At 45.9% G+C, this 18,797-nt stretch overlaps 1 long non-coding RNA gene across 2 annotated transcripts in view; it reads left to right on the top strand.

The window, feature by feature from the left end:
* The window catches only part of LOC310755461, a 38,437-nt gene that overhangs the window by 14,171 nt on the left and 5,469 nt on the right, over positions 1-18,797 (top strand). The window contains exon 4 of one of the 2 annotated variants that reach the window (XR_014544361.1): positions 14,619-15,151. The exons of the other annotated variant lie outside the window; for it this stretch is intronic. This is a non-coding gene — a long non-coding RNA (uncharacterized lncRNA). Of the gene's footprint in view, positions 1-14,618; positions 15,152-18,797 lie in introns of those variants that run through there. 2 annotated transcript variants of the gene reach the window in all.

Below are 18,797 nucleotides of genomic sequence, written 5' to 3'. Positions count from 1 at the left end.
GACAAGGTTGCCCAATTTCCCCATTGCTTTTTATATCGGTTCTGGAGGTTTTGTTAAATATGATTAGAAGGGACCAGTCAGTGAAGGGCATACAGGTTGGAGCTAGACAGTACAAACTGAGAGCATTCGCAGATGACCTAGTTTTGACCTTACAGGAGCCAGAATCTAGTGGTAAAAGGGTTTTAGAGTTGATACAAGAATTTGGTCAGGTTGCAGGGTTCAAACTGAACAAGTCAAAAACTAAGGTTTTAGAGAAAAATTTAACACAAACCGAGAGGGAGAGGTTTCAGAATATGACAGGTTTAACAGTGGTTAAGAAAGTTAAATACTTGGGGATCAATATGACAGCAAAAAATGGGAATTTATTTAAAGATAACTATGAAAAATGCTGGGGCGAAGTGAAAAAAGATCTAGAAATATGGTCAAATCTGAAACTTTCCTTGCTGGGCCGTATCGCAGCTATAAAAATAAATGTATTGCCGAGAATGCTATTTCTGTTTCAGGCATTACAAATTGTGGACAAGATGGATTGTTTCAAGAAGTGGCAAAGAGATATCTCAAGATTTGTCTGGCAGGGCAAGAAGCCTAGAATAAAATTTAAAATATTAACGGATGCAAAGGAAAGAGGTGGATTTGCCCTGCCGGACCTTAAACTTTATTATGAATCAGCAGCTTTCTGCTGGCTGAAAGAATGGCTACTTCTTGAAAACACAGACATCTTGGACTTGGAAGGGTTCAATAATGTATTTGGATGGCATGCATATCTGTGGTATGATAAGGTCAAAGCGCATAAAGCATTTAAAAATCATATTGTTAGGAAAGCACTGTTCAATGTTTGGATAAGGTACAAAGACTTATTGGAAAATAAAACCCCAAGGTGGCTGTCACCGATGGAAGCGAAAGCTCAGAAAAAGCTTAATATGGAGGCTAAATGGCCGAAATATTGGGAAATTTTGGAACAAGATGGAGATAGATTAAAATTGCAGAGTTTTGAGAAACTAAAGAACAAAGTGCGAGATTGGCTCCATTATTATCAGATAATGGAGGCATATAATCTGGACAAGAAAATTGGCTTCCAGGTGGAAAAATCAAAATTAGAAACAGAATTGCTAGATCCCAAAACTAAGATACTTTCAAGAATGTATAACTTGCTGTTAAAATGGAATACGCAGGATGAAACGGTTAAATCTGCAATGATTAAATGGGCACAAGATGTTGGACATGACATAATGTTTGCTGACTGGGAACAGTTATGGACCACAGGTATGAAATTTACGGCATGTAGTGCCTTAAGAGAGAATATTATGAAAATGATTTATAGGTGGTACATGACCCCGGTCAAGCTTGCAAAAATTTATCACTTGCCCGATAATAAATGTTGGAAATGCAAAGAAAATGAAGGCACATTTTTTCACCTTTGGTGGACGTGCCCAAGGATTAAGGCCTTCTGGGAGATGATATATAATGAATTGAAAAAAGTATTTAAATATACCTTCTTGAAGAAACCAGAGGCCTTTCTCCTGGGCATAGTTGATCAATCGGTGTTAAAGAAGGATAGAACTTTCTTTATGTATGCCACAACAGCAGCAAGAATACTTATTGCAAAACATTGGAAGACACAAGATTTACCCACTCTGGAAGAATGGCAGATGAAGGTGATGGACTATATGGAATTGGCGGAAATGACCGGCAGGATCCGAGACCAGAGGGAAGAGTCAGTGGAAGAAGATTGGAAGAAATTTAAAGAGTATTTACAGAAATATTGTAAAATTAATGAATTTTAGAATAATGTTGGATTAAAATTAAGAGATTTCTAGCTGTAATGAGTTAAAAGAATATGAAAAAAAAATGGGTTTATAAAAGTAAAATATTAAGAACGTAACAATTTAAGAATAAGGACTTGGGTAGAATAAAGAGGGAAACAAATTGCTGAGCTAATAAAGTGAATTGGAATACAAAAAAGAGAGGTATGAGGAGGTCCAAGAAACAAGTAAATGAAAAATAATGTGATGGAAAGATTTTTTTTTCTTTTTATGTTTGTTTTTATTTTTTGTAATGTAAAAATCTTAATAAAAATCTTATATAAAAAAAAAATAAACTCATCAGCACAGAGCCCAAACTGTGTAATGCTTTGAAACTCCCTGCAGTGATTTAACACACACCATTGTCCATCTCCTCACTCACCAGGCATGCAGCTATCATGGACAGGCCATGCTGCTGAGTTTTGCCTCTCAACGCCTCCGTCAATATATCAATAGAGGGCACAAATCTGCAGTGACACCACAGTTATGTCCCCGTCAAACAGCATCACAGCTCACATTGCAGTTTACCCTGAAAGCTACTCTGATGTTCCCAAAGTAGCCTTTTGTGAGGAGGCGACACTCCTCTTGGTCCGTAACCACCTCACCAACTGATGGGGTTATTGATAAACAGCGGCCATTCTTAGTCGTGTTGACCTTCCCTGGGGGAATGAATGCACTTAGGTTGTGATGGAGGAACATGTTCTTGAGTGGATGGTGTCAGGGAAATGTGTGCACGCAGAGAGGCAGAGAGAGAGAGAACGTAAATGTTTTGGGAAAGCAGAGTGTGGTAGTCAGAGCACTTGCTGAACACTAAGACACCTAGATCCAGGAGTGGGCAGAAATTAGGCAGGGATCTGGGTGATTCGCAGTAAATTTGCAATGACTCCCAACTGTTTAACAACAGCCACAACAAAACAATTTGTTCTCCACAAAGTGAGTGGCTAGAATGAATAAAGCTAAGCAGGAGTGGACTTTTGTATGAAAGGACTGTGAGTTCAGATCAGACCTAGCCTTTGAAAACAATTCCCTAGGCTCTGAATATGCTCAGAGGTGCGTTGCTGTTCTTTAATTCTCTTAACTGTATGTTTTATACACCTGTCTCTAGCTGGTAGGTTCTGGGGGTCTAGTAAAACAAAGCAAAACACACCGCAGTAGATGCAGCAAGTGTGTAGTCTACCCATCCCTGACTTAGATGATATAATGCCAGTTCTGCCACTGATCTCTTACATAATGTCAACTCTGAAAAAAACAAAAATACTACTGAGGATCTGGCAAGTCTGCCCATTGGAGAGAAAACAAAATATGTGTCTCCAGCCCATCCAGACCAGACTGGCGTTTGAACTAATTTAGTAGGCCTTGTCTTACCTTTACAACCTTGCAGGGACCACAGGTGTTTTGGTTCTATTTATATACTATTTACCGTAAGTACAACTGTGTCTAATTGGTGTACAGAAAATACAATGTGGAAAAGGTAAATTATCAGTTAAAGCTATCGACTCAAGCTTCAATTAAAATGCCTGCTTGAATAAAAATAAGTATTTGGTAGGTGCTGGAATTTCAACAGGGAGGGGGCTGGTCTGACCTCAACTGGAAGGGAGTTTCATAAAATGGGGCTCACAGTCCTGAATGCATAGCTCCCAGTGGACACAGCAGTGCCTCCAAGCCAATGACTCCCTTTAAAAACGCAGTGATGAGGAAGAGATAAAAGGGATTAGGCAGCCCTTGAGGTATCCTAGAACCAAGTTGTTAAAGACCTTGTAAGTTAATACAAGAACCTTGAACCTGACCTAGTAGCATTTAGCATTCTTTCCCAAACTTGGAGCGCCAGCAGTTGTTGGACTACAACTCCCATCACCCCTAGCCAGCAGGACCAGTGGTCAGCAAAGATGGGAATTGTAGTCCAAAAACAGCTGGAGACCCAAGTTTTGGAAACCCTGGGTTAGAGCACAGATGGGGAACCTTCCAGATGTTGCCAGACTCCAAGTCCAGTCAGCCCCAGACAACGTAGCCAAAGGTCAGGGATGATGGTTACTGTAATTCTGCAACATGTGGAGAGCCAAAGTTTCCTCATCACTGTAGCAGAGGCTGTGTCGTTTATGGTTGGCGAGCAGAGAGCGTTTTTAAGGAGAGAGGCTTCACCATTTGCCGGCTCCAGATTTGCATTTCCCAGCCTTGCCTGTGCTTTATCTCTGCCTGGCTGATAATTATCGCTGCTCCTTCACGTGACACATTAGAGAGAGCAAACCCCTGCGCCTGCCACTTTCTGCACAGCTGGGCAATCTGATGCAAAGTAGGGGAGAAGGGAAGAGCATGTTTGCTTGTCTGCTAATGGTTCCCTTGCTCCCCCAGACCAGAGAGAGTTTCCTCCAAATGTGTTAGAGAAAGCCTGCTGCTGCTGCTGCTGCTGCTGCTGCTTTTGCAAACTGTTCCTTCTAATGCATTTGAGTACCTGTATAAATGTTGCTGCTCACTCCAGTCAATGCTGGACCAGGCCTCTTCCTTCTAATAACATTAAATAGTCTGAAACATGTTTCTGATGATAATTAAGTGTATATTCCACAGGGGCACACAACAAAGAGGCTCCCCCCGCGCCCACTGCCAGAATATGAAAATAGTCGCAGAAAACAGCTTCTTTAGACTCTCAGCTTTAAAAAGATGGGGGGAGAGTATTTTTTATCCTGTGATCCACCCTGAGATCTTGTGATGAAAGGCAGTAAACAACAACAACAACAACAACAACAACAACAACAACAACAATAGCATAAAAGAATGTGTTTACATTCACATGACTTAGGCAGGTCACCTAATGTCCCTTTGCGGCGCAGAATGTGGTGGCTCAGGTGCAGAATTTTAATTTTCTTTCTGCAAAGTACACACGGCCCTTTGCGGAGGTGTTTCAAGTGTTCCAGAGGCTATGAGGCTCCTATCTGACTCTGACGCCTCTGCAGGTGCCTCCCTGTGTTACCTTGCTATCACATGACTAGTTTTGTTCCACTGCAGTCTCCTGAACAGGCCAGGGTGAGCATGACCTCATCACCATTCCGGCATCCTGCGAACAAGCGCACTGTCCTTCTTAGCTATAATACTTGTTCCAGGGAATGCACTTCAGCACATTTAAATGTATGATTCAAAGTGCTGGAAAACCCAGCAGCTTAAAGGCTCTAATTACACTCTAGGGATGGCACTGGGTATAATATCCACAATGAACAGAATTACTGACAGGACTTGACCTCATCTTATGACTGAGTGTGAGTTATTTAACCTTGCCATGCAGGCTTCTGAAAGAAACCGAGGGGAGTCCATTTAAATAGTGTGCATAGAATAAACGTTGCATCTTGGAATTGTTTTGACTTTCCCACACCAACGTATCCTACCATCTCCTTCTTTCTCCCTACCCCAGCCACACAGCCACCCTCCCCGATTGTGCCCTGAGAAACTAGCCTGGTGCAACTAGAATGTAACTCAGCAACATGAATCCATTCCTCCATCTGCAAAATCAGCTCACCAGGTCTGCCCCCCCCCCCCCCGCCAGGCAGGTAGCCAGCTATCCTCCATCATCTCTAAATTGCCAAAGGCACTGCTGATTCTCTTTTCACAGCTTCCATTCTCTTCTATGGTGCTGCAGTTGGAAGTGTCAGAGTGAAACTTGGCTTGCACTGGTAGTTGATATACCTGCATGAAAAGGGTACATAGAGTGGAACCTCCAAGCTTCCTAGACTGCACTCTTTGTGCTGACCTATTGATCTTCCTTCAGTGTCAGACTGGTACATTTAGGGTTGATAACTTGACCTCACTTCTTCTCCATGCCGCTCTCATGCTAAGATGAAAGAGCTAGTAGGACTCTTTTGTTGGTGTAAAGCAAAATATAGAAATGTAAAATTCATGGATGCCAAGATCCAAGTTTGGGACAATTGCTCTTTGGTGAGAGAACCCCAGCAGATATTTAAAATCATAAAATGTGCAGCAAAGTAAAGCATGGAAATATAAGCTGTAAAACCTTTAAAACGTGCCCTTCTAAGTGAGTTCCAAAATGTGCCCTTAAAAGGTATCTTTCCAAAGTTTCCCTCTTCCCCCAGCATAGGAAAAAGACCATGTTTTGTAAGTTAAAAATGGTTTACTTACAAACTCTTCAATGGCCAGATTCATGTGCTTCAGGAAAGTTGCACAGGCCGTAAAACTTAACTTAATTATGAAGTGGTTAAAGTTCCTAAAGTACTGGTAGAGGAACTCAAGAGATGCTTGTTAAAGCTACGTGGCTGGAATAAGCAGCTCAGAGCTCTTCACACAATGAAGGTCACATGTAAACTGGGGGAGAACAAACGCTTGCTAACTAGCTCCTCCCTAGGTGGGGGGAAGTGGACTTAGCTAAGCCTGGCAGGACAGCTTACTCTCTGGTATTAACCCCTTCATGCATTAATTAGACTTAAGTATGTTGGTTATAGGACTCGGGTAGCGCTGTGGTCTAAACCACTGAGCCTCTTGGGCTTGCCGATCAGAAGGTTGGTGGTTTGTATCCCCGTGACAGGGTGAGCTCCCATTGCTTGGTCCCTGCTCCTGCCAACCTAGCAGTTCCAAAGCACGTCAAAGTGCAAGTAGATAATAGGCACTGCTCCTGTGGGAAGGTAAACGGCATTTCCGTGCGCTGCTCTGGTTCTCCAGAAGCGGCTTAGTCCTGCTGGCCACATGACCCGGAAGCTGTACGCCAGCTCCCTCAGCCAGGAAAGCGAGATGAGCGCCACAACCCCAGAGTCAGCCACAACTGGACGTAACAGTCAGGGGTCCCTTTACCTTTACCTTTATGTTGGTTATATGAGACTGGCTATCTCACATCTTTACAGCTCCACCTCAGTCAGCTAGAATGAGGGATCTTCCCTAAACAACACTGATTTCCTGCAGTAAACACAGCTTTCTTATTTTCCAAACTCTGTTGTTGGTGTTTAGTTGTGTCCGACTCTTCATGACCCCATGGACCAGAGCATGCCAGGCACTCCTGTCTTCCACTGCCTCCCGCAGTTTGGTCAAACTCATGCTGGTAGCTTCGAGAACACTGTCCAATCTTCTCGTCCTCTGTCTCCCCTTCTCCTTGTGCCCTCCATCTTTCCCAACATCAGGGTCTTTTCCAGGGAGTCTTCTCTTCTCATGAGGTGGCCAAAGTAGTAGAGCCTCAACTTCAGGATCTGTCCTTCCAGTGAGCACTCAGGACTGATTTCCTTCAGAATGGATAGGTTTGATCTTGCAGTCCATGGGACTCTCAAGAGTCTCCGCCAGCACCATAATTCAAAAGCATCCATTCTTTGGCGATCAGCCAAGGTCAAGTGTGCTCCTCCAACAGGGATTCCGCTCGCACTGAAAATATACACCTCAGGCCTAGGGGCCAAATGCACCCCTCCGTGCCTCTGTATCCAGTTCTTGGGACTCTGCCCAGCCCACACCCCATCCACAGGCCTTACTCCTCTCTCGAGTGCTGGATAGCATGTTTGTACTCTGTGCTTCTTGCTTGCTTGAACAGAGAGATCGGGGGTGGGGTGTTAGTTGAAACCTTTGATTTCTGTGTGGCTGAAATGTAGTCCACTGTACAAAGGTTGGAGTCACATCCATTGCTCTATCTATTTTTCCCTTGCCTACCACCAGTGATGGGACGCGGGTGGCGCTGTGGGTTAAACCACAGAGAGCCTAGGGCTTGCCGATCGGAAGGTCGGTGGTTCGAATCCCCGCAATGGGGTGAGCTCCCGTTGCTCGGTCCCTGCTCCTGCCAATCTAGCAGTTCAAAAGCACGTCAAAGTGAAAGTAGATAAATAGGTACCGCTCCGGCAGGAAGGTAAATGACGTTTCCGTGCACTGCTCTGGTTCGCCAGAAGTGGCTTAGCCATGCTGGCCACATGACCTGGAAGCTGTACGCCGGCTCCCTCGGCCAATAAAGCGAGATGAGCACCACAACCCCAGAGTCGGTCACGACTGGACCAAATGATCAGGGGCCCCTTTACCTTTACTTTACCACTAGTGACATGCTTGGGTTGATAAAAATTCCCCACGCCTGTCCTAGAGTGGGGATCCTACCTGGCCATGTATTGGGCAGCTGGCATAGCTGGGAGAGCCGGGCAGAGGGATGCCTCTGCCTAATGCAGTGCACCCACCCCAGTCCGGTAGACTGAGAAAGAGTGTCGGGTTGTTCTGTTCATCACTCCACTCTTGTGATTTACTCTTGCCTGTCAATGGTGCATTCTGAGCAGTGCTGTCATGGATCAAATGGAAGCAGCAAAGATAAAAGTGAAGAAATGGAATTTTTCATCAATTATTTGACACGATCATCTTAGTGTTTTGTTTCCTCTTGGCTGCGCACGTCAGACTTATGTGCCAAAATTATTCACTGCCGTTTCCCCCTAGAGCTTGCCTAGAAATGCGCCTGCTCTTCCGCTTTTGAGCCGTGTTGTGTAGCTGCAATCAGACACTGAAAACACATGGTTTTGTTTTGTTTTTTCCCCTTCCCTTGTTGTGGGCTCTGGGACAAATTCCCACGGAAAGCGAGTCACAGCCGGCACCTGCTTTCAGGGAGCGTTTAATCACTGCCATGTAATCAGATGGCGATTCCTTGAGAAGGGCAGGAACGCCGCCAAAGCAATTTCATTTCCTAGTCCAAAAGAGATAGTTGGGGGTATTAGTTCCGCTGCGTGTGCCCAATTTCAATCATAAACCCAGAAGAGATAAGGAAGAACTCAGGTGTGCAGTGGGTTGCAAACAGACGTTTTGAATAACTTCTCAACATCACCAAGTTGGGCAGGAAGTGAACCTTGCCTTGTTCACAGGCAAGCTGCTAGATCATCTTGTTCTGTATCTACACTGGTTGGCAGGAGTTCTCCAGGAATTCCCCACCTGACCTAGAGATGCGAGAGATTGACCCTGGGATCTTCTGCACGCAAAGCAGATACTCTGCCATGGAGCTACAACCTCCCCTCTGTGACGTTAACATATGAGAGTGCTGGAGGTGAAATAGTTAAACAAGTTACCCAATCAGAACCCAGGGGGTGGAGTCAGAGGGACTATAAAACCAGCTCTAGGAGGGGAGAAGGGGGAGTTCGCTGGGAGTTGGGTGGTGGTTGGAGTGGGAGTGAATTGGGATAGAGTTTGTGGGTAGGTTGAGTTAGTGTAGCAAAATAAGCTGAGTCAGGAACAGTTAGGAGCTAGGAAGACAAGTACCGTATTTTTCGCCCTATAGGACGCACTTTTTCCCCTCCAAAAATGAAGGGGAAATGTGTGTGCGTCCTATGGGGCGAATGCAGGCTTTCGCTGAAGCCTGGAGAGCGAGAGGGATCGGTGCGCACCGACCCCTCTCCTTCTCCAGGCTTCGCGGACCTCTCCGCAAGCAGCGGGAGCGCTCCCGCTGCTTGCGGAGAGTTGCCTGCATGCCGAAGCCTGCGCGCGCTGAGCTCAGCACGTCCAGGCTTCGTGGACCTCTCCTCAAGCAGCGGGAGCACTCCCAGTGCTTGCGGAGAGTTGCCTGCATGCCGAAGCCTGCGTGCGCTGAGATCAGCGCGTCCAGGCTTCGCGGACCTCTCCGCAAGCAGCGGGAGCCAGCGCTGGGCTCCCACGGCTTGCAGAGAGCTGCCTGTTTGGGGGCTGGGGTCGGGGGAAGCTCGGGCCTCCCCCGCCCCAGCCCCGCGCCTGGGGGGGAAATAATTTTTTTCCCTTTATTTCCCCCCCAAAAAACTAGGTGCGCCTTATGGGACGGTGCGTCCTATAGGGCAAAAAATACGGTAAATATCTGAGAGGTGGTTTAGTGAGTGAGAGCAGTTAGCGGAAGTTATAGGTCTGGATAGGCACCCTATGATTGTAATTGACTGATACCGTTTATGAAACCACACGCTTGTTAAACTGCAATAAATAAACAGAAGTTTATGTTCCAATTTAAACCTGACTGGACTCAGTATTGTACCAGGTAGGGCCTGGGTGGTGGCAGTGAGAAATCAAGTGGTGGCACAGGGATCAATAGATGGTGAAACGTCCGAGGACCCTGTGTGATCGCCGCATCAGCTACTCTGTGGCAGAACCTCTTCAGGGTCTCAGGCAGAAAAGGAGCCTTTCCTGTCACCTGCAACCTGCCATTGTTTTAACTGGAGATGCCGGGGATTGAATTTGTGACCTTTTGCAGCAAAATCAGGTGCTCTCGCTCAAGATCACTAAGGCTGCAGGATACACACTAGGGCAGGCAGCTAGGAGCCATGCTCCCTCCCCAAATAGGAATACAGTATAGGAAGTTAGTGGATCAGATTCATGGCTCATCCAGCTTAGTATTGTCAACACACAGTAGCTACAGCTCTCCAGGGTTTGTATAAACTAGGAGGAAGCAAGCCAAGTCTCACAAACTAAGGTGCTGATCTCCCCGCCTCAGACTCAGATTCTGGTTGCAATAGATTACCAGAATGGAGAGACACAGAGAGAGAGAGAATAAGAAGAGGTTATGCAACCCTCGTAGACTTTGAGAAGCTTCCTATTAAAACAAGAAGCTGAGCTGGAAAGCCTTAGAAATTTACACTGCTGCCAACCAAACTATACAAAATATTGATGAGAATGAAGACCTAGAGATGTTTCGGAGTTCGCTTTATCAAACAGAACATCAGTCTCGTTTGGATATTGTCCGTGCAAACTCAGAGTCTCCCCTCCAGAGGACTGCTTCATCCAAATCTTGTCCTGGAATAGTTCAGATGATTTCCAGAAATCCTTTGAAAAAGGAGGAGGAAGATGAAGAGTATGACAATGAGGATGAATATGAAGATTACCATTAAAACCACCAAGGAAGAGAGCACCACTGAGACTAGAAAGTGTTTTCCCTGCAAATTGTTATTTTTCATTGTGTTGATGCTCAGTGATGGACACAATTAAGACTATTCATTTAAACTACAGTAAAGAAAGAACTGATCACTGGGGAATGAAAAGAAAACAAGAAGCTGAGCTAAAACACAATTACTCAGGAATGACTGAGGTTAAGGTTGGCTCTTTGGCAGTACAGTTCCTCGAGCCAGTCACAGAATATTAAATAAGAGCTTGGTAATAATGCATGACCATTTGTGTTTGAAGAATTAGAAGACAAAGTAAGCAACTATTTTCAAATAAGCAAAACTGACTTTTGGTGGGCGGGTGGTGTATCTATTTTAATAATAAAAATATGTCACAGACATATGTGTTTGGGATAACATTCCTTTATTTAAAATGCAGTGCATAAACTGTGGAACTCCCTGCCACAAGAGGCAGTGATGGCCACCAATTTGGATGGCTTTGAAAGAGGAGTAGACAAATTAACAGAGCATGAGATGGATACTGTCCTGCTCACGAGTTTGCCACAGGTGTCTGGTTGGCCACTGTGAGAAAATGATGCTGGAATAGATGGACCATTTTCAGGAATTTTTCCAGAACTGCACACCTGTGTTCCAAATGCAGTTGCACCATAGATTTCTATAAGAGCATTACGATATTAGTAGTTTCATTCTCAATTCCTTTCCTAATGATCCCTGGCACAGAATTTGCCATCTTCACGGGTGGCACACATGGGGTCAACATCTTCACTGAACTCTCCATTAAGACCCAAGGGTCTTGTACCTTGTCAGTCACTTCCAGTTTAGACCCCCATGAGCGTGTATGTGAAATTAAGTGTATTGTTTTTTTAAAAAATGTAGTGGGGAAACCCTGAAAGAAATCGAAGGGACCCTGTACGCATCTCTTAACCTTGGATTGATTAACTTAGTATGTTGATTTGGAGCGGAGGAGTAAGAAAGGATTTGCCTTCTACATATATAAAAAAGTGTTGCATCCTCGACGCTGCAGTTCATTCCCATGTTTGCCTTTAGAAGTTTGTCCCATACAGTTTCTGGTCTAAGGAGTTGGGCGGAAAAGGGAAGAGAAAAGCAAAGAGGACAAAGTGGACAGAGGAGGGCAAAGCTGATGATCATGATGATGATGATTTCTAGCTCAGTCAGTAGAGCATGAGACTTAATCATAGAATTGTAGAGTTGAAAGGGACCACAAGGGACATCTAGTTCAACCCCCTGCAATGCAAGAATCTTCTGCCCAATGTGACGCTCAAACCTGCGACCCTGAGGTGAAGAGTCTCATGCTCTACCAATTGTGCTACCTCTTTGCTGGGTTGTGGGTTTGAGTCCCATGTTGGATTCCTACATTGCAGGGGGTTGGACTAGATGACCCTTGGGGTCCCTTCCAACTCTACAATTCTATGAGTGTATTTCAGATCCCACCTATGGTGTCCTTTTTGCCAAGAACAAGGTGCAAAACCTGTGCAAGACATTAACTTAAGTTGTGGGTGGCTAAGGATTCTCATTCATATATATAATTATTTTTCATGTACTCATCCACTCGCCCACCACACAAATGGCATCAGAACAGAAGTTCCGCCTTGCTTGATAAGACCAAGAGTCCATCTAGTTCAACATTCTGTTTCCGCCAGCAGCCAGCTGGATCCTTCTGGAAATATCACAAATAGAGGCACTGGCGGGGGCGGAACAGTCTTCCCTTGTTGTTTATCCCAAACGGGTGGTATTCAGAGGTAACTAGCTTCTGTGCAAGGACTTTCCAGTGAACTACCCTGCCCCATAACTTATCACAAACTCTGCCCCAGGTGTACCTATAAAGGACCATTCTAGGTCTATTTTGTAACTGTGGCATGTTACACAGTACAGAGGAAATATCCACATATTAAATGTGGGTTGCCTACCGCCATTGTAAATTACTTTATTCCCATTTGGGTCTTCCTTCCTATGACTCTTAGTTAGATACACAGTGTGAGAAACGAGGCTGAATTCCCTTCCACTGCCAATAAAAGTGTCTCTGGTTGCTGTTTACAACAGGGCTAATCGAGTGTTTATCCTCTCTTTCGCGATTTGAGAGAAGGGCTTGTTTAGCATTACGGTTCTAAGCCACGAAAGCCCATTAAAAGCACTAATTAAAGCATCAGAAGTCAGACGATGCACCAATGAACAGCACAAACAGCAGCGCAAGGTAGTTTTGGAAGCGTTTTAGCTCTCTCTCCCACAATGCATCGTGGAAATATGCAAAATAACATTCTGGTTTAGGCGGGTCTGATGCTGTAGTGGCTGTAAAATGACTGAGAATAAACCAAATGATTTGTACAAGCACACACACACACCACACACATAATGTCCTTTGTTTTCGGCAATGGCTCTGTAATAAGAGATCTGGCAGCGGAAGCACAGCGACAACTTCACAGCACAGCCTTCCCTTGCTGGGAAAAAGGCTCGGCACCTCCAGAGCCATCCCAGGGAGAAGAAAAGACTGACAGTATGGCAGGAAAATGAGAGACGCAAAAGCAGGCCTTCACGCCAGAGACCTGTGATCAGTATGGGAGCACAAAGTGGGATGGAAAAGTCAACAAAGAAATCTGCTTGGCTTTCTTTTACCTCCCGACTTCCTCCTCCCTCATCACCAGTCCTCTGGAGGCACCTTGAGTCTCTTTATTCCCCGCGCCTGGTAGTGACAGCTACTCTGGGAAAGAGAAGGCAGAGAGAAAGGAGCTCATTAAGCCATGGGCTTCCTTCTGCAGGCAGCTTATTTTGCCTGGGTGCATTTTCTCACCTCCTTTGGAGAGCAGAAGATGCATATACCCTTGTGCGGAGCAAGCAACTTGCTGACTCTGTGTAGGGGGAATTGAGGCAGCACAGGGTACCCACAAACCGCAGTGGTCTCCTGGACAAAGGCTTTGCAATACCAAACAGGAAGCTCAAGCGCCAGGGAGATCTGTAGGAAACAGATCTAGGGGGGATCTCCACAAGAAGGCACACGTTTCCCATGTGAGGAGCTCGTCCTACACTTGAGTAGGATCCTGGCAGAGACGCATGCCTGACTGGCATGTTCTCTTCCTCCTGGTTGATGGTTCAGGAGCTTCAAAAGCTTTCTTCAGCCCGAACATCACAGTGACCGATGCCAACAGACATCGGCACACTTAGGGATCCACAGAGTCTTTGCAGCTTGCGTAACAGACCTCAGCAACTCAGCATTTTGGCTAATTACTTTATTAACATATAAACACACACGGAGCACTGCAACATGGCTCCCTCTCTCTCTAGCATCAGAGAGCAAAGAGAAAAACAAAGGACAATAGTCCCACTTCACGGAACACAGTAACACAAACATCCTGTCTCCGTCACTTCCCACTCTGTGGAGTCAAAACATACACCGTCATGTGAAAGACAGCAATCCCATGACTGCAATCACGGAGCAGGAATTCTAACATCTTGGGACTTAGCCCCGCTTCCTTTTGTGCTGCATTTCTAGGCGCAGGTCTAGGCTTTGCAGGTCTGTGTCTGAGCGGGATGTTACCAATACGCACACAATGAAATGGGAAGTTTGTGTGCAAGGGCAGTGGGGATATACATACCCATAACTGCAGGTATGGTAATTCTGCAAAATGCACTGTAGCCATTCCAGGGGCCAGAGAGAAGAGAGCAAGAACAACTCAATGCGCTGGCAAATGGGATCTCTTTTCTGCGATTATTTGATGGCTAGAAATAGGAACTGTGGCATGAAGCCTACACACATGCTCATGCCACTGGTGGCTGTCATGTAGTGTAAGGAAATAAGGTAAACCCACAGATATTTTACTGCAATGTGGTATCAGTACAGGAGCAATACTTTTGGGACTGCTCATTCACTTTGCAGTGATGATGGCCGACATAATGAGCTAAACACAGTGTCTGAAAATTTCCATTGCTGCACGTATGTTCTCTGCGATATTTACCCTGCTTGTCTTCCTTGCTTATTGTGTTCTGTCTCCCTCTCTCTCGCTTTGTTTAGTTCTCCCCTGTGGCTCCAACATCACAAACAGATTTCAAAGTCCCCATTGCCCATTGATGTAACATCAATACGACCAAGATAAAAAGCCAAGATTCCCAGAACCAGCTGCTGATCAGACGGTGTTGGCTTTTCCATGGAATATTAATTGGCAAATTAGACACAAAGCTTCATTTACTGCAACCAACCAGAAAGGCCAAATCAGTGCCTCAGATGACGCGACTGGATAGGGAGGACTTCCATCAGATCCAGTTTTCAGGATTTGCTGACTATTGTGTGGAAGGGCTCCAGCTCAGTGGTAGAGCATGTGCTTCGCAGGCAAAAGGTTCGATCCCTGGTGTCTTCAGGTAAAACCGGGGAAGACCGGAAACCCTGGAGAGCTGCTGCTGGTCAGTGTCAACAATAATGAGCTAGATGATGAATCAATGGAATGACTTGCATAATGACATTCCAGAAATAGAGAGGGTAGAATTCTCACCTGCGTCACTTCCGATTGTAGGTGGGGAAATAAGAAGAACCGAAGAAAAACCCTGCTAGATCAGGTCAGTGACTCACGACAAGGACAACGAAACAAAAAATCCCATTGAACAGTAATGGAGGCTGGATAGCTCAGTCGGTACAGCATGAGACTTTTAATCCCAAGGTTGTGGGTTCGAGCCCCACGTTGGGTGAAAGATTCCTGCATTGCAGGGGGTTGAACTAGATCTATTCCCACTATAAATAATCTGGCAATGATGCAATGATCTACCCATTGGATTGACCAGAGTTGCTGAGCTTTTTTTAGGGGGAGAGCTTTATTTTTTGTTTTCGGTCAATCGCAGGAGATCGCAACGCGATCAACCAGGATCGACCAGGGACAGCCCACGATCGGCTGGTAGATCACGATTGACCGATTGGACAGGCCTGGACTAGATGATCCTCTTGGCCCCTTCCAACTCTACAATTCTACGATTCTGTGTAAATAACCATTAAAAGGGCTGGCTCGTCTCACAAAATTTTAAACAATTGAATAGGCTTGTTGGCATAAAAAGGTCTTCAAGAGACCTGAAAATTAGCAGTGAAGAAGCTTGCCAAATGTCTGCTGGAAGAGTATTTGCACAGTCTGGGGCTGGCAACACCAAATGCCCAACTTCTGGTTGAAACCAGTCAAGGCTCTGTAACAGCGCTCCTCTGGATGATCTCAGTGATCAAGCTGGGATATAATAGCTCAGATCCCAGACCAAAGTTGGTCAGGACTTTGCATGTTAAAATTAACACAGGAGCCTTGAACCTGCCCCAGATGCGTTATGGACAGCCAGTGCAGATGTTTTAGGAGGGGTGTGACATGGCATCAGCCGACTGCCTCCTTCAGCAGCTGAGGCACTGCATACGGCACTAGCTGGAGCTTCTGCCCCAGGCCCAAGGTCCACCCCAGATCAGACCCACTGCAGTGATTTTGCCTCAAGGTTAACAGTGCATGGACCACAGTGGCCAGGCTATCCCAATCCAGATCCACAGCTGGTGTATCAGACAAAGCTGGTCAAAGGCATTCTTTGGAAGTGTTTCTCTCACATTTTAATTCTCCTCCTTTGCTCAGATACTGTTAATAGAATGTGGTTATTGGTGTTTTTCCGGGTGTTGAGCAAAAGCTCATCTTTGTTTTAAATGATATGTGTGGTTTTGTGGTCTTTTGGCTAGACAGTAATTCCCCAGTTCAAGTCACACTGACCAGAAAAAAAGAGAAAGCGGTGCAGCAGCCTGGCTTAAGTTGCTTGATCTCTAGCCAGGGAATACTGGGGAGAAGACCAGGGGGGTGTCTAAAGGGCCAAGAGGACTTAAGACATCCCAAGTGAGGAGGTTGGGATTCTAGGGCAACATAACCTTTACATATGTATCTAGTGGCAGCAGCAGAAAAATGATGCAAGTTTGTGGAGGGAGGGAAGATGGGTTTGAGGAAGAAAAGGCTCATCGCTGAGGTCCAGGAACTTGAGCCCTCAATGTCCTGCAAGTAGCCTCACAGACAGAAGTGGGAACATATTAGTCCCGCATTAGGGCCATTTCACTTTGTGGAGACCTTGTGGGCTGCTCAACAGTGTTCTTGAACACTGGGGACAGTAAGGAATTAACTCAGATTGTGAGACCAACTCCGAAACCCAAGCCAAGCCCATGTCTCCACTGGTGGGTTGCCATAGCCATATGCCATGGAGGTGAGACTACAGAGAACCCACATCATTTGAAGAAATATTGTTATTTCTGGCTCCACAAATGGTCCACAAACAATAATACTTTGGAGGTCCTGGGCCTCAAGGAGGTTAGACTGGCCTCGACTAGGGCCAGAGCCTTTTTAGCCCTGACCCCAGTCTGGTGGAACGCTCTGTCGCAAGAGACCAGGGCCCTGAGGGATTTGACAGCTTTCCGCAGGGCCTGCAAGACAGAGCTGTTCCACCGGGCCTTTGTTCTGGGCAACATTTGACCCCCTTCTTTCTATGGGACCCTGTATGTAAGTGGCCTCCATGGTTCTTTCTATCGGCCCATATAGGACCAGCACAGGCGGCCGGGCCTGGTGATCATTTAATTCCTTACTCCTACGGTTATGGTTTGTGGGTTCCCACTTAATTTTATTTTGATTTTAAATGTGATTTTGAATTGTATTTTAAATCTAATTGTTTGATTTTGGTTTTTTTAATGTATTTTTATTGAAGATTTTGATTTAAAAAGGTATGTGCAATGTCTCTCTCTCGTATTCCCCCCCCCCATGTAACATTTTTTTTTACAAATCGGTTTCATTTGTTGAGACATCAGGAAGAAAGGGGGGAAAGAGGTAGAGGGGGGAAGATGAGTGGGGCTGGGGTCGGGTGGCAATGTTTCTATTTTCCTTAATATATGTGGGGTTTTGTGTCAGCATTGCTTGTGTACGTTCTCTGCTGTTCACTTGTGTTCCTTTGGTGGTGAGACAGGTTGTGGGTGTGGCCTAGGGTGTCGTTGTTCATTTGTGGTTGGCTGTGGTGGTCTTTGTTTTCATGTGTGAGTGGGGTGGGTGGGTGTTTTGGATCGGGTCAGCCATATTGATTTGTATGCTGTTGGTGGATTTTTGTCATTGTCTTGTTTGGCTGTGTGTGTGATAAAGGGGAGGCATACTGGGGTAAAGGCTTCTTCTTCTATTTGATTGTGTTTTTAATGTATTATATATTTGGTGTTAGCTGCCCTGAGCCACGACTTGGCCGGGGAGGGCAGGGTATAAATAAATATTATTATATTATTATTAATCCCTGGTTTTGCTGTTGGGTTCTTAAATGATCCAAACTGGTCCCAACCTGGTCACTGAGCACTCAATCCATGGGTGGTTCAACCCTTTCCCTCCCGCTTTGAAACAGACAAAGGGTCCGTGAGGTAGAATTTGCCTTTTGGGCAGATCTGCCAATGTCCCGCCGTTCCAGATGCTGGGACTGTAGGACACGGCGGTGACCACAGTTCTCAGGAGGAGGAACCAGAGAACACAATCAGCGAGTGAGTGAGTCACCGAGCGGAAACTTTTCACCTCGCTGCATCTTGTCATGTCCGTGCACTGAGGCTGTCAAAAAAACTTTAAATTAATTGTGCAGACAAGCAAGGGGTGGAAAACAACAGTTTCAGCAAATCAACGTAATTTGCAGGGAGATGGGCGAGTTGCTGGCAGGAAATGTAACGAGGACAGAAAGCATGGGGGTGTGGGGGTGTTAATGGCTTATAACTTTTTAAAGGATCTTGGGCTGTGGCTCTCTAGGGCCATCGTCTCAGTCCAGGCCGCAAATCCAGGAGCCGGCAGGGAAGCATGACAGCAAGACGGCTTGACACCTCCTGGCTCACCACAAGGGATGAACCTGCTAGGATGCCAGCAGAGTCAGCAGCTGCCAAACGGAGCCCAGGGAATGCCCTTGCCTCTTACACAGCTCTCAGCCAAGCAGCCCTCCCTCCAGGCAAGAGCGAGAGCTTCCTAATATTTTGGGCTATGCTGCTTGCACTGCTCTGCTGATGCACCCCTGCTCACAGCGGTGTCCTAGACAATTCCAGCATCTCCAGCAAGCGGCCTTCGTCGCCTTGCTCCAGAGCAGGGCCCTGGGAGGAAACTCACGCTTCCTTTAGCACCAGGAATCCCTCTCCCTGACATCTCCCTCTGGGCTTCACCCGACAGCTTGACTTTGGAAGTGGCTGTGGACCTGGCTC

Source organism: Podarcis filfolensis (assembly GCF_964270895.1).
Source record: "Podarcis filfolensis genome assembly, chromosome: 2".
Lineage (NCBI taxonomy): Eukaryota > Metazoa > Chordata > Lepidosauria > Squamata > Lacertidae > Podarcis > Podarcis filfolensis.
The sequence above is the reverse complement of the archived record's forward strand: the minus strand, read 5'-3'. Positions and strand labels throughout refer to the sequence as shown.